Consider the following 15,381-nt stretch of genomic DNA (forward strand, 5'->3'; position numbering starts at 1 on the left):
ATAGTACTTTCATGAAGATTGATGGATTATTTGAGAAAGAGAATGAGCATGAGAGAGAAAGGGAATGAGCATGAGAAAGAGAATCAGCATGAAGGAGCAAGCAGGGGGGAGGATCTCGACCCCAGGACCCTGAGATCATGACCTGAGCCAAAGGCAGAGGCTGAGGCACAAGGCACCCCACACTGCAGTTTCGAAATATTATGTCCCGCCAAAGAGCCATGGCTTCTTTAGTAGTAGCCAGGGCCTACCACATTCTTTAATGTCAAATGAGACTTAAATTTGTTAAAGATGAAGTTCTAGCAATAATTAAGTATTCTATAGGTTGTCTACAAGAAACTCAATTATTATCCTCCCCACCTCTTGGAGATAGTGATTTTTTTTTTCTATTTGGATCTATACCCTATATATCCTATATATAGGATTCCTGGGTCGTAAGGTGGTTTTATTTTTAATTTTTGTAGAAACCTCCATACAGCTTTTCCACAGTGGCTGTACCAATTTACATTCTATTTATTTATTTGAGAGACATAAGTATATGATGGGGGTGGGAGGGGGAGCAGACAGAGGGACAAGCAGATTATGTGCTGTGGGCGGAGCCCAACTCAGGGCTTGATCCCACAACCCCAAGATCATGACTTGAGTCCCAATCAAGATTTGGATGCTTAACCCACTGAGCCACCCGTGGCTCTGAACCAATTTATATTCTGACCAGCTCTGTACAACAGTTGCTTTTTCTCCACATCCTCAACACTTGTTATCTTGGGGGGGGGAGGGGTTCTTCATTGTATTGGAATATATTTGACATATTGCTCTGTAGAAATGTAATATGCACAGCATAATGACTCGGCTTACAAGAAACCCACTTCCAAGGTTTTATTTTTAGGTAATCTCTATACCCAATATGGGGCTCAACCTTAAAACCTTGAGATCAAGAGTCACATGCTCTACTTACTGAGCCAGCCAAGCACACAAGAAATGTACTTTATTTTTATTTTTCTTAAATATTTTATTTATTTATCTGACAGAGCAGGAGAGAGAGCACAAACAAGGGGAGTGACAGGCAGAGGAAGAGGGAGAAGCAGGCTCCTGCTGAGCACGGAGTCCAATGTGGGACGTGATCCCAGGACCCTGGGATCGTGACCCAAGCTGAAGGCAGATGCCCAACCAACTAAGCCACTCAGGTGCCCCCAAGAAATGCACTTTAAAGATAAAGCTCCATATAGAGTAAAAGTAAAGAGATAAAGAAAAATATACCATGCTAACACCAAAAGACAGCAGGAGTAGCTCTATTAATTTCAAACAGAGCCGACTTCAGAGCAAGGAAAGTTACCAGAGATAAAGAGGGGCATTACATAATGACAAAGAGGTCAAGTCTCTAAGAAGATGAGACAATTTTTCACACATATGCACCGAACAACAAAGCATCAAAATACATGTGGTAAAATCCGATAGAACCACAAGGTGAAATAGGTGAGTTTATTATTATAATTGGAGGGTTTAATACCGCCCTATTGGAAATGGACAGATCCAGCAGGAAGAAAATCAAAAATACCTGAACTCAACACCATCAACCAACCGAATATAATAAATACTTTAGCCTATTTCATCAAATAATAGCAGAATACGCATTCTTCAAGTTGACATGGAACATTCACCAAGATAGAACATATTGTAGGCCATAAAACACACCTTAATAAATCTAAACCAACAGAAATCACACGATGTCTGCTCTCATACCCCAGTAGAATTAAACTAGAAATCAGTAACAAAGACAACTGAGAAATCCCGAAATAAATGAAAATTGAACAACACACTTCTAAGCAACACATGAGAGGAAACAGTCTCCATCCAGAGCAGAGCCCGACACAGGGCTTGATCCCAGGACCATGAGATCATGACCGGAGCCAAAATCAATGGGAGGCTTAAGCAACTGAGCCACCCAGGCACTCAAGAAAAAAAAAACATTTTAAACAATCCCAACACCCATTCATTCTAAAACCCTTGATAAGCTAGGGATAGAGGGAAACCTCAACTTCATTTCTAAAAAGTAAACAACTTACGGCCTGACGTTACACTTAATGGTGAGAAACTCAAGGCTTTCCTACTAAGATGGGGAATGAGGCAAAGACTTCCCCTCTCATCACTGCTCTTCGACGCTGTAATGAAGTCTTGATAACGCAGGAAGAGATGGAAATTAAGGGACATAGTCTGGGAAGGGAGAAAGAAAACCGCCCTCATTTGCAGATGACACGATCGTCTGTGTAGAAAAATCCTAAAGAATCAACAAATTAAACCTCCTTATAGGAAACTCACGTAAGAAGTTATAACCAGGTTGCAGAACACAAGGTCACTACTCACAAGTCCGTCCCTTTTCTCCAGAGCAGCGATGAACAGTGACATTTCAAATAAAGGACAGTATCAGTCACATTAACACCCCTAAAAATGAAATACTCGGGTACAAATCTAAAAAGAAAATACGTAGGATCTATTTGGGGAAAGTGACAAAACTCTGGAAAACTACAAAACTTTACTCTTCATCTGTCCTGTCTACTGTCCCAACTTCACTTTCACTCTTTTTGATCCTCTTCCACCTTCATTCTCCCCGACACCCCGTAAGCTCTGGCCACATGCAGCCGATCCCAGGGCCCCAAACGTCGGGCGGCGACCCTCATCAGCTGCCCCCAAGGACTGGGGCAGCGGCCATGCAGCCCCCCGAACACCAAAAGAATCATGCGAGTGAAGTACAACCTGACGATCTGAGGTGCTCGCTTTCAAAGGGGGACCACCTCGAACCCAAAACTTCTCTTGTCCAGGTGGGGCACCGACGACCCCGGGCCCCCTTCCTGCGGCCCATCTGCTGCACCTGCTGGCCGCGCTGCCCACTCCGGGCAAGCCAGCTGCTCCCGGGCCCCCTGCTCCCCTCCTACCCCGGGCCCCGGGGGCCCCCTGCACTTCCCTGCCGGGCCTCCCACCCAGGTCCAGGCCCCACGGGCATTTGCCCAACTGGCCATCTGGCACATCCTCATGGCGATCCTAATGGTACCCCAAAGCTTACAGGAGCAGGTCGGCCCTACAGCCCCCCTCCCCAGAGCCCCACTTCCTCCCACGTTCTTTCCATCTCCCTGAAAGGTCTCCGCAGCGGCTCGTCCCCAGAACCTGCGAGTCACCCCTGATGCCCCTTTTCCACTTACCTTGCATCACCCCCGTCATCAGCGAGGCTCGCAGAGGCTACTGCCAAAGCCTCCCCTGCGCCCTGGTTCCGCCTTCAGCCTCTCCTGTCCCCCTTACCCGCCCGCCTCCCGCCGCCTCTACTCGGACCCCCTCACAGTTTGTTGTAAAGATTATTTCTACTCGATCAACAAAGTGTAACCCAGGCCATTCCCTGCTGAAGAATCCCTCCAAGCGTCCCACGTCACGCAGAATAAAGCTCAAGCTTCCTGGTGACCTACGACAGCTCTGGTGGGACGTGCGCCAACCTCCCAGGCGCACACACCTCCCTCCTGCCACGCTCCCTTCCAGCCTGTGCGCCCCGCGATCGTGCTCTGCTTGTGGGCCTTGGCTCATGCGGCCCCTGCCTGGAGCACCTGGGCCCCGCTGCTTGTGCACTTGCTCCTCCTGCTCTTTGAAATCTCACTGACTCCCACCTGTAAAAGCCGGTTCCTGAAAACCTTGCTGCTCTTCTTTACGACCCAGTTTAGGTGATGGCGTGCATGGGAATTCTCTAAAAATCAGCCAGGAAGCATAGTTTTTAAAGATAATGAGTTCAGCTTAGAGCCTGTTGAGCTCGGGACAGGATGCTGCCCAGCAGGTGAGCGGATGCGCCCATCCTTCGGAAAATGGGTGTGATGGAACATGTGGGTCGCAGCAGAACGCACGGCATCAGGTAGGTTTGCCCCAGGAAATCAAAAAAAGAAAAGTTACAAAAGGACTAATCTCAGAGCACTGTGAAATGCCACCCATTTATTTCACTGAGGAGCATAAGAAGAGTTACCAGAACGGCCCAGGGGGTAAGACACCCAGTGAAGAATGGGGACACAGAGCAAAGGAGAACGAAGTTTCCAGAAGAATGATGTGATGAACTCCGATGAGACATTAAAAGTGGAACAAAAAAGGTCCACTGCGGTCGTTGCTGGCCTGGGCTGGAGTATCAAGCCCAGTGGGGATAAGTCGGAGGTAGGAAGTGAGGACGAGACGACTCCACCCCCTGTTTATCAAGTGTTTGTCTTCTGTGCCAAATATTAGGCCCCATGAGGACACAGCCCGGTCTTTCCAGCACATTCCTGTTTTCACCACAGTGTCAGACACATCGCCGGCACCCCCACCAGGTGAGTGAGGTTGCGGGGGGAGAAGGGAGGAGGAGGACGGGGAAGGCAGTTGTGGAGAAAGAGAGCAAGGGAGGCAGCAAGGGATGAAAGGACAGAGCGCAGGACAGGGAAACGCGGCAGTGCGTGGACAGGATCTAATGGTTTTCAGGATGGGAACCTCGTGAGCATATGGGGGGGGGGGCACAAATAGAGAAAACTCTGCCAGAAGATGAGAGGAGGGACCAGGAACTAGTGGAAGGATAAGTTTTATATTGAGAATCCAATGAAAATTACGTTTCAGGGGCGCCTGGGGGGCTCAGTGGTTGAGCATCTGCCTTTGGCTCAGGGTGTGACCCCGGGGTCCTGGGGTCGAGTCCCACATCAGACTATTTCCCGTGGGGAGCCTGCTTCTCCCTCTGCCTCTCTCTCTGGGTCGCTGATAGATAGATAGATGATAGATAGATAGATAGATAGATAGATAGATAGATAGATAGATAGATGAAAGAAAAGAAAGGAAAGAAAAGAAAAAAGAAAGAAAAAGAAAAGAAAAAAGAAAGAAAAGAAATAGATAAGTGAATGAATGAATGAATGAAAATTAGGTTCTAGTAGGACTATAGAATGTCACTGACAAGCCACAAACGATCTGTAAAGGATTTTCATTATTTAATATTATCATTTTCTTATTTAATGCAATTACATGAAATAGCCAGTATTCATATCAGATTTTAAATTCTTGATTAAATCGTCGATGACCCACTTAAGAGTTCACACTCGTTCCGTCGGAATTTTAATTCTTTAGAAGAACTTTCTACCGTAGCTACGAAACGCTTTACCTTTGGAGGTAGAAACAGGACCGGGAATAATAATTGAATAATATTATTCAACTGTCACATAAAATCAAGGGCCGGATCTCGAAAAAGGTCTTTGTTGTTCTGGGCTGCCCGCGTCAGAACCGATAGATGACGACGGAAGAAACCAAGAAAGGTTTGCTGTTTGTTATAAGAAAAGATTCCAGTCCCGGGCTCCTCTATTTTGGTCAACAACGTCCTTTGAGGAATGTGACCTTCCCTCCACGTCCAGAGAAGAGGAGGACCCTGAAGGGACTGAGCTCTACCGTGGGGCTCTAACTGGGCCAACCTCCTTGTTTACCAAAAACGAACCGTCCTAACATTTGTCCCGCACGTTCCCACCGAGAGGACAAGGCTCTGCTGAGCTCCTGGTGCTCTTAAGCCTCGAGCCGGCCTCACCCCCAACCCAAGGAAACAAACGCGCGTTTTCTCCAATTTGACTCTCAGTTGAAGACGCCGAGGACAGGACAGGCCTCGCTCACGCCTCGAGGACAACGGCCCTCGGGGGCCGACGAAGGACAGAGCGTCAGGGCTGCCCTGAGAGACGGTCATTCTGGAAGAAGACGACACCATCGACAGAATCAGGACTAGATCTCAGGTTTTCCGCCTGTTAAGCCAGTTTGTTTCCTACTAGGCACCGGGTCGCCGAAAGTATTTGCGAATATTCGTGGATGAAAAATATTAATCGTTGACACCAAGGTACAGCGAACCCCATCTGACCCGTCTGCGCCTTAAATTCCGCTTCTTTCCCACCCCAGTGGCACCCACTGTTTCACGGATTCGGGAGTCGGTGAACCTGCTCGTCGTGAACCGGATTCCCAGTTGGACTTGGGGGGTCATGGTCTAATTGCCCGCTAACGCCTCCTGCAGCAGGGAGCGTGCGCCACCATGGGCCGAGGGGGACCCCCCGGGGCCGGACCTGCAGAGTTGGTGAGCGCGGCCAGAACTGGCAAACGAACGGTGCCTTGGCGGGTGTTTCACGTGGCGACTCCTGCCGGAGCAACTGAGAGTTGGTAGGGGTGCCGGGGGCCCCCCACCCCGTGGGCAGCCGTGCCCGTCTCCCCGGACCAAGTCCCAGGCCTGTCCTGCATGCCCGCCCCGAGCCCCCCAGCCCTGATGTGGCCCGGCCCTGAGTCAACCCCACCTCCCCAGGGGAAGCCTGCCTGCGCTTGGGGCGCCCCTCCCCGGTAGGGCCCACCTCCTCCCGCCACCCCAACCTCACACCCCAGGGTTACTCCCGACCAAGGGTGATGAGAACCGTTGGGCAAGTTCTCCAAGGTCTCCCCAGACTCCAGCAAAAGGCCCCAAGAGTCCAGTCCTTTGAGTCCTTGAAACCTCCCTCCTCCTAATCCTCGTTTCTTAGGGAGCTGTTGAGGCCGGCGGGTGGGGGCTTCCTGGGGGAGGCAGAGGTCGTAAGAACGCGGAGGGTGGCCGAGAGGAGAGGGGCACACGCACAAACCCTCCTGCACTTACATTTCTGGGACATTCACAAGGAAGGGGAGACCCCAACACCCTTATTAAGAATTTCCTTTAAATCCTTTTTAAAAAACTATTTACTTGATTTATTTTGAGAGAGAGGGAGAAAGAGGCTCTAAGCAGACGCCCCCCCCCGGGGCGAGGAGCCTGAGGCGGGCCTCGACCCCGCGACCCTGGGCGCACCGGCCCCTACCCAGCCCCTACCCAGCCGCGCCCGGCGGCCTCCCCTAGGTGCCCCTACACCCGCTACTGCTCCCCCTGGTTTCCCCCCCAGACATCTCTGACATACCGGCTCTGCCCAGGACGCCTTCGCGAATTCAAGCCTCCGTCTGGATTTGTGCCGCCCTCGGTCTCCCTCCAAGGCCTCCCTCCTCCACCTCTCGTCCTGGGCACCGACGCCGCCCCCCCCCGCCCCAGAGCCCCGTCCCCAGCAGCATGGCCCTTCTGGATGTTTTCTAGGGCGACCCCCGGCAGGACGGCGGGTCGAGTCGGGGGCCTGGGGGGCGGTTCTCACGGTGGCCCCTGGGCAGCGGCCGGGCCGGGCACTGGACGGAGGGCTCCGGGGGCGAGCGCGGCCAGGACCGCCGGGGAGCAGGGGCCCGGGGAGCTTCGGGGACCCAGCGCCCCAGGACCAGCCTCAGGTGGGCTGTGCCGGCGCTGTCCCCTGGGCTGCGAGGTGGTGGTGAGGGGGCAGGAGCGGCCCACGCGTGGCAGCTGCTCCCGTGGGACCCGCACGGTCCTTCGACTCCGGGCACACGTGGCGGCCCCGGCGACAGGGCCTGCGGTGGCACCGGGCCTCCCGCACCCGGGAGCACACTGCAGCTCCGCCGGGCTCTTCCGACAAAGGCCGCATTTTAATTCGCTTTTATTAACAGCAGCGAGCGCTGCAGCCCCCGGGCTGGGCATCAGGGCGCCACCTCCTTCCCGGGACACCAGCCGGAGGGCACCAGCGCAGGCTCCCGGGCGATGACACACTGCTGGGGGCGGGGGGGGGGGAGGGCAGTAAAGTCTCCGTTCAGGGGTGACAGAGTCACCCAAGCCTCCGCCTCCCGGGCTTCATCTGCCTCGGTCCCCACCAGCCCCTGTGACTCGGGGGCTGTCAGCCTCGGTCCTGGCACAGCAGGTGACCGAAGGAGGAGGACCCTGTCGGGCGGAGTACGGGCCCGCCGGTGGATTCAGGTGTCGGGACTTTCACCCGGGTGGCCCGAGTGCCCTGGTTAGAACACCCCTCACGGCTAGCCAGCAACCGGCTCCCGGCGGCCCGCGGCGGGGAGAGCCCCAGGCGGCAGGTGGCGTCTACACAGAGTGAGCCCCAGGGGGCAGGTGGCGTCTACACGGAGTGAGCCCCAGGCGGTGGGTGGTATCTACATGGAGTGAGCCCCAGGCGGTGGGTGGCATCTACCAGAGTGAGCCCCAGGGGGCAGGTGGCGTCTACACGGAGTGAGCCCCAGGCGGTGGGTGGTATCTACATGGAGTGAGCCCCAGGCGGCGGGTGGCGTCTACCAGAGTGAGCCCCAGGGGGCAGGTGGCATCTACCCGAGTGACCCCAGGGGGCAGGTGGCATCTACCCAAGTGAGCCCCAGGCGGGACAGGGCTGGGCACAGGCACCCCTGGCAGGAGCGACCCGCTGAGCATCCCATAAACCCGGTGGTTCCGTAATCCTGGAAGGCATCCACCAACTCCAGGACCGCAAATGTGGAGGGAAGCGCCACTTTTAGAGGCGGCTGGAACGGGGTCCGTGTCACACCCACACGACATCCACCTTCGAGGGTGTCCGGAATCCCCGTGGGGCTGGACATCCGGGGCGCTCACCTCGGACCTCTCGCCGCAGGCCGCTGGTGGCCGGAGCCCGGAAGCAGCCGGGCCAGCAGGAGACACGATGCGTGCACAGGGGTGCAAACCCTCCAGAGCTGGCAGGGGACAGTCCTCCGAGAGGACCCGGGGACCCGACCAAAGGCCTGGGAAGTAAGAGCCCCTCTGCGGTGGACGAGGGAGCGGACGAGGCACTCGGCCGCCGCGGGGGATGCAGAGCTCGGCTGGGCTCCTGGTGCTCCCCACGCCCCGACCCGACCCTCCGGCTGGGCTGCCACCAGGTAGGGACCCGCCGTGGACGGGGAAAGCCACCCCGGCCGCACCGTGGCCCGGCCACCGCTCTGCTGACCCAGGTCACATGCACGTTGCCACTTGCACGTTTTGAGGCAATACGTTTAGCTTAGTAGAAAGGGAAACCAGAACAAAAAAAGATGTTTTGATGTTCTAGATTTTAACCTCAGATTTTTCTTTCATGCGACTGTAACCCTCACATATACAACCCTGAGTCCCGCTTTGTTCAAATTGTAGCACAAGCATTGAACACACAGACGTTTGCTACTTGATTCTATTTTCTCAGGAGGATGGATCATGGGTCTTTAGCCACTCCTCCATCAAGGTCCTAAGGCTAAATTTGAAGTCAAAAGGTTCACCTAAAAAAAAAAAATTAATTAAAAAATAAATAAAAATAAAAAATAAAAAAAGGGGATCCCTGGGTGGCTCAGCGGTTTGCCGCCTGCCTTTGGCCCAGGGCACGATCCTAGAGTCCCAGGATCGAGTCCCACATTGGGCTCCCTGCATGGAGCCTGCTTCTCCCTCCTCCTGTGTCTCTGCCTCTCTCGCGCTCTCTCTCTCTCTCTCTGATAAATAAATAAATAAATCTTTAAAAAAAAAAAAGTTCACCTAACTCTTGCTTCAGCTCCAGAGGCCCAGGAACTTCATCCGTGGGCACCGCGCCCCGAGCCGCTACCTGCAAGGCTATTGCAATCAGTGAATTACGGAGCACGTCACACTTGATCAATTTTTACCATATTAACAGTGATTACACGTTTCTCGGGTTTCAGGGGGAAATCGAATAATTGACCACAGCTGGCACTATTTTATTTTACATGGAACGCCACAGCTGGAGGAGCGCCAGCCTAACCTTGAACAGGGCTTTAATTGACTGCAAACATTTCGGGGCCACGTCTCGCGCCGGCTTTCTCTTCGTCGCCCAGTTTTCATTTGGTACCTGAGTATTTTTAAAAGCGCACACAGGAATTGCAAAGCCTTCGCCGAGGCCCAAGGAGAACCCAGGAGCCCCACAAGCTTTTATCCCGAGAATGCAAAACAATCCTGATCATGTGGGATCCAGCGTGGGCATTTCTGAATGCCTATGGAAGCTGGAAACGCGCTTGAGCCCCTCAGGTTGAACAGCTGCTTCCAATCGATAAGCAAAGACGGTCATTTCAGAGCAGATGTTTGGAATACCAGCAATTCTTGCCACAAGATGGTTATAAACAAGGACGAAATAAAAATGGGAAGAGCGAGAAAGAACTTTTCCCAGCCCTTGGGTTTACAACCTCTCCCTGAGCGTCACCGCAGTCCACCTACGTTGACTGAACACAGAAGCGCTGCAGGAGTGAGGTGTAGGTGCGATGCAGCCTAATAGAATGTTTATCCGTCCTGCGTTCTTGGTTGCAATCGTTTTTGCTATTAGAAATGTCAGATCTGGGGATCCCCGGGCGGCTCAGTGGTTTAGCGCCTGCCTTTGGCCCAGGGTGTGATCCTGGAGTCCCGGGATCGAGTCCCGCATCGGGTTCCCTGCATGGAGCCTGCTTCTCCCTCTGCCTGTGTCTCTGCCTCCCTTTCTCTCTGTGTCTCTCATGAATAAATAAAATCTTAAAAAAAAAAAAAAAAGTCAGATCTGTGCTCACAATCCACAGACTTTAATTTTCCTAAAGATGATTAGTTTTCACTGGGCGCTGGAAGGAAAGGGGGCGGGGGGGCGGGGGGGGGGGGAGATCATAGGAAATATTTTCTAGGACATATCCTTGATTTACTAAAAATAGAGACAGAAGCAAAGAAGCCAGTCTTATTACAGCTGCTTTTTACTTGACAGAACAAAGGTTGCTGCTGTCTACAGTAAAGGCACTTACGGTCCACACTTGAAATAACAAAAATAATCCTTAAAGAATTAAATTACTGCAGTAGGTCATACCCTAACTGAAAAACATACTTAAGGACCAATTGGAATCAGCTGATTGAAATATTTTCACTCCCAACAAATAGCCATATACAGGTATGAATAAACACACACACACGCTCAAATATACTTCCCACAAACTCTCGTCCACTAGAATGTTAAAGACTGAACAAAATCATCATTTTAAAATTTGTATATGTTTTCACTCTTATTATGTAATTTCCATCTTAAAATGTGGGGCTGCAATGCCTGTCTTCACGCGGAACAATTTTACAAGGTGGACTAAACCATCTTAGCAGCCTTCAAGCTTTTACATTATTTTCAAAAGCTTACTTTTAAGAAAAATGTTAACTGAGAACTTTAAATGTGCCTCCGGAGTCGCTGGGCCCATCTTTCTTGTGGCTTCTCCTAGGTTAAAGCGGACGTCGCTTTTACACGGTACCACCGAGAATGGCTTTGGGGGCAAAAAAAATCCTGCAGGTATTTTACCCCAGGGATGATTTTAAGAATACTTCCAACTGAGATGTCATTTGGAGCTTAACACAACTTTATGAATAACTTTAGGGGGTAAACCACATGTCAAGGTCGTAAGCGGTTAGGAACCAGAGGACTTCACCCGGTGTGAAAAACTGGTAACCTGGGCTGAGGCCGCCTAACCACTAACCCAGCCACTTGCCTGCAAATGCCACCGGTATTTCTTTTAACCCAGCTTGCACGCCTGCGGTCGCCTCCTTCCCCGGGTGCGGAAGGGAGCTGTCGTGTTGGTGCGGCGTCTTGTGCCGTCACACGTGGGGACCTAGTAACCTTTGCACCGCCACGGTTACAAATAACAAGGTGTGTGTCCCTCAGGTGTGAATCCTGAGCCCTAACAGTGGGCCCGGGTCTGGAGGGTCCTTGCCGGGTTTCTACCTTGGTCGGGCGGGTGTCCGCCGCGGTGCACGGAGCCTGCAGCCGGGTCCTCACGCTCGGGGGGACACCAGTCCATAGGGCAAAAGGGCAGGTAACTCTTAGTCAAGCGTTTCTCCGCTAGTTGGGCCACACACTCCTGCAGGCGCAGGTGCACACGGCGCGGCTGAGCTCCGGGAGCCTCCCCGCGGCCTCCTCAGCCCCGCAAGCGGCGCCTCGGGCCTCCCTTCACTGCCTCCCCTGCCCGGGAGGGAACAGCGACGGCCGCAAGCCAGGCTATGTGCCAACGGTGGCTGAGAGGGGGGGCCAGAGCGGGTGGGGCGAGTGGGTGCTCCCAGATCAGGTGGGGCCAGAGCAGGTGGGGCGAGTGGGTGCTCCCAGATCAGGTGGGGCCAGAGCAGGTGGGGCCAGAGCAGGTGGGGCCAGAGTGGGTGGGGCCAGAGCAGGTGGGGCGAGTGGGTGCTCCCAGATCAGGTGGGGCAGAGTGGGTGCACCCAGAGCGGGTGGGGCCAGAGTGGGTGCACCCAGAGCGGGTGGGGCCAGAGTGGGTGGGGCCAGAGTGGGTGCGGCCAGAGCAGGTGGGCCCAGAGCAGGTGGGACGAGTGGGTGCACGCAGAGCAGGTGGGGCCAGAGCGTGTGGGGCCAGAGCGGGTGCACCCAGAACAGGTGGGGCCAGAGTGGGTGCGCCCAGAGCAGGTGGGGCCAGAGTGGGTGAGGCCAGAGCAGGTGGGCCCAGAGCAGGTGGGACGAGTGGGTACACGCGAGTGGAGCCAGAGTGGGTGGGGCAGAATGGGTGCACTCAAAGCAGGTGGGGCAGAGTGGGTGCACCCAGAGGGGCCTCCTCCCGAGGCCGCGACCGCCGAGGGTGACAGCTGTCCCCGTGGCTCACAGACCAGGAATGCACCAGAGCAGAGCCCGCAAGCGCGTGTCTCTCCTCTCCAGCAGGGTGGCCCTGGGTGGTCCTCGGTAATCCTCGCTCGGGCCTTGCCTCTTACTCCATGTTCCCCCAACGTTTTTTTCTTGTCATGAATGTGTCGCTCTTTAGGGTTTAACACTAATGTCAGGCGGCCACAAGAGTGTGATTTTCGCCCCTAGAGCGCTTAGGTCGGGGGTCGCTGGTGCTTCCTACTCTCCGCTACCTTCCTCACGCCTCCCTTCTTGTTTTGTTTTGTTTTTTTTTCTAGAGTAGATTTCTATTCAAATCCCGCTTAACCTTCAAAAGAAGTATTTCGGGAATGGTATGCATGAGGGCAGTCGAGGACAGAAATCCCATAAAGATAAGGTCCAAAGGGCTTCTAGGTCACCAAGTCTCACCAAAAATAGAAAAGCATCCAAAGAAACGGGTCTGTAATAAGACGGGGGTCATTCCCACGAGATCCCCCGTGGAAAAACGCTTACAAAGTCCAACCCTGCCCTGATTCTGGCATCTTCACATTTCATAGCTACAGGTGTCCTCCCCGACCCACCTTACTTTGTAGCCTAAGAATCTCCTTCCAGAATCCCAAAGTGATTTCAATACCTGTGCATTTTTTAAAGGCTGAGACTGAAGCTGTTTAAGAACAGCACAACTTTCTTTGCATGTGCAAGTCCTGACTACGTGTGCTCGCCTAAATTCCATAAGGAAAATGTAAGCATTTTTTTTGAAATTTATTTATTCATGAGAAACACACAGAGAGAGACAGAGACACAGGCAGAGGGAGAAGCAGGCTCCATACAGGGAGCCCGACGTGAGACTCGATCCCGGGTCCCCAGGATCACACCCTGGGCTGAAGGCGGCGCTAAACCGCCGAGGCACCCGGGGATCCCCATGTAAGCATTTTTGAAAGGCCAGCGTAACAGATTCCTTTGCCCTCATACTCCAGTATCTCCGTCTCACAGCTCTTTGAAATTGTCCCCAGTGCTACCGACACCACGCAGAAATATGGTTTTGTCGGGATCCCGAACCCTCAGATTGTGTTTAAATAAAGTTGACATTCAGGACTTTTCAGCCAGATGAGCCAAGATTCCTATTCCTTGCTTATTTGCAAAAACGTGTATTTAACTTCTGGGAAAACACAAGCCTCCTGAAACCTCCTAAAGTCAAGGTCTTAATCCACAGGCAAACACAATGTTGGCCCCATTTCACGTACGCTTTAAAAGCCGGGTCTGTTCATTGACTGGAATGATTCAGTGTTAGCCAGACCATTGTTTCTCGCAGGCCACTAAGAAATGTAAACTTACTCGGATAACAAAGTTAACGTCTGATTTGTGGAGACGGTGTACATATTTCACACGCCTAATTCATTCCTGCACACTCGAGTGGGATTAAATAACACAGGATCACGTCTAACTCCATAATCCTGCTTTTATATCACCTTCAAAGAGATGTCAACATGGGCATATTTACACTTACAAAGCCATATCCACTATAAGGTTAATAAATGCCTTTCGAGAAATTCCTGATACAACTTTTTGTGATTATTGCAACCTGCCGGCTGTACTCCAGACTCCAACGTCTTTCTAGAAGGATCCCGTAGTTCCACATAAAGTACCTCTGCAACTGAGCAGTTCTACTTAATCTGGCTTAGGAGCTTCTTCCTGCCTCGTTTGATTACATTATGGAATGAAGAACCACTCAAAAGAGCAGAGGTAGGAATCTTGTAGGGTCGGAAATGTGCTGTTTATCATACGTACGTTGGCGACTCCTAAATTTGCACCTGTAGCTTTCCTCTATGTTCCAGACCATGTCATCTCACTCTCTTCCCGTTGGGTAGTAAGCATGGCCAACTTAATACAACAAATCAGAACTCTCATTTCCCCCCAGACCCACCCACCCAGCTTTTCCCTCTTCCTGGGCCCCAGGTAGCACTACGCTCCATCCAGTGGCTCAAGTCAGAAAATCATTTGTCGCCTTTGACTCTGTCTCTTTCCAGCTCTGTCCATCCAGCCCATCAGCTAGTCCTAGGGTTCCGTGGACCAGAATCCAAGGTGGGCCTTAAGTCTGGCCACTTTCCTCCATAACCCGAGCCACCAGCATCTTTCACTTGGAATATTGCAACAGCCTCTTTCTCTAAGCATGGCCCCCAACCCTATATCAAGCATTCTTACAGAATCTGAGTCATTTTTTTAAGATTTTAAAGTTTTATTTATTTATCTATCATCTATTTATTTTAGAGAGAAAGGGAGAGCGCATGCCTGAGCAGCGGGAGGAGCAGAAGAATAGTGGGGTCGGGTGTGGGAGGTGGGGTGGGGAGAGTCCCAAGCAGACTCTGTGCTGAGCGCAGAGCCCCCCACAGGGCTCGATCTCATGACCCTAAAATCACGACCTCAGCCCAAAGCAAGAGTCGGACGCTTAAATGACCGAGCCACCCAGGGGCCCCGGAGTCATCTCTTAAAAACATCCATCTGATCGTGTTATTCTCCGGCTCCGAACATGCTGATGGTTTCACATGCCCCAGTGACACAAACCAAACTAGGTAATCCGGCCTCCGCGGCCTCCGCGTTGGCCCCTGCTATCGTCTCCAGCCTTATCTCTCCCTCCACAGGTCCTCCCAAAGCAATTTCCAGCTTCGGAAGTTTCAAATGGCCCAGCGGCCCACCCGGACCACAACCCTCACCATCCTGGAAGGAAGCGTGGCGGCTTCCTTCTGATCCTGTTGAAATCAACTGAAATAGTTCTTCCACTGAGAGATCTCCCCTAGCCACCAAGCATGAATCCAGACTCCTTGGGCCCTAAAACTCATGCAATTGGAGGGAATCTTCTTCTACGGAAAACCAATTTTTTAGAATCTTAAATTTGCAAACTTCACAAAGACACATGATGACGGGGTGCCTCTGGGCCTTGGAAGAGGCCAGGACATGGGAAGGACACTGA

This window comes from Canis lupus, chromosome 36, assembly GCF_003254725.2.
Source record: "Canis lupus dingo isolate Sandy chromosome 36, ASM325472v2, whole genome shotgun sequence".
In the NCBI taxonomy this organism is placed as follows: Eukaryota; Metazoa; Chordata; class Mammalia; order Carnivora; family Canidae; genus Canis; species Canis lupus.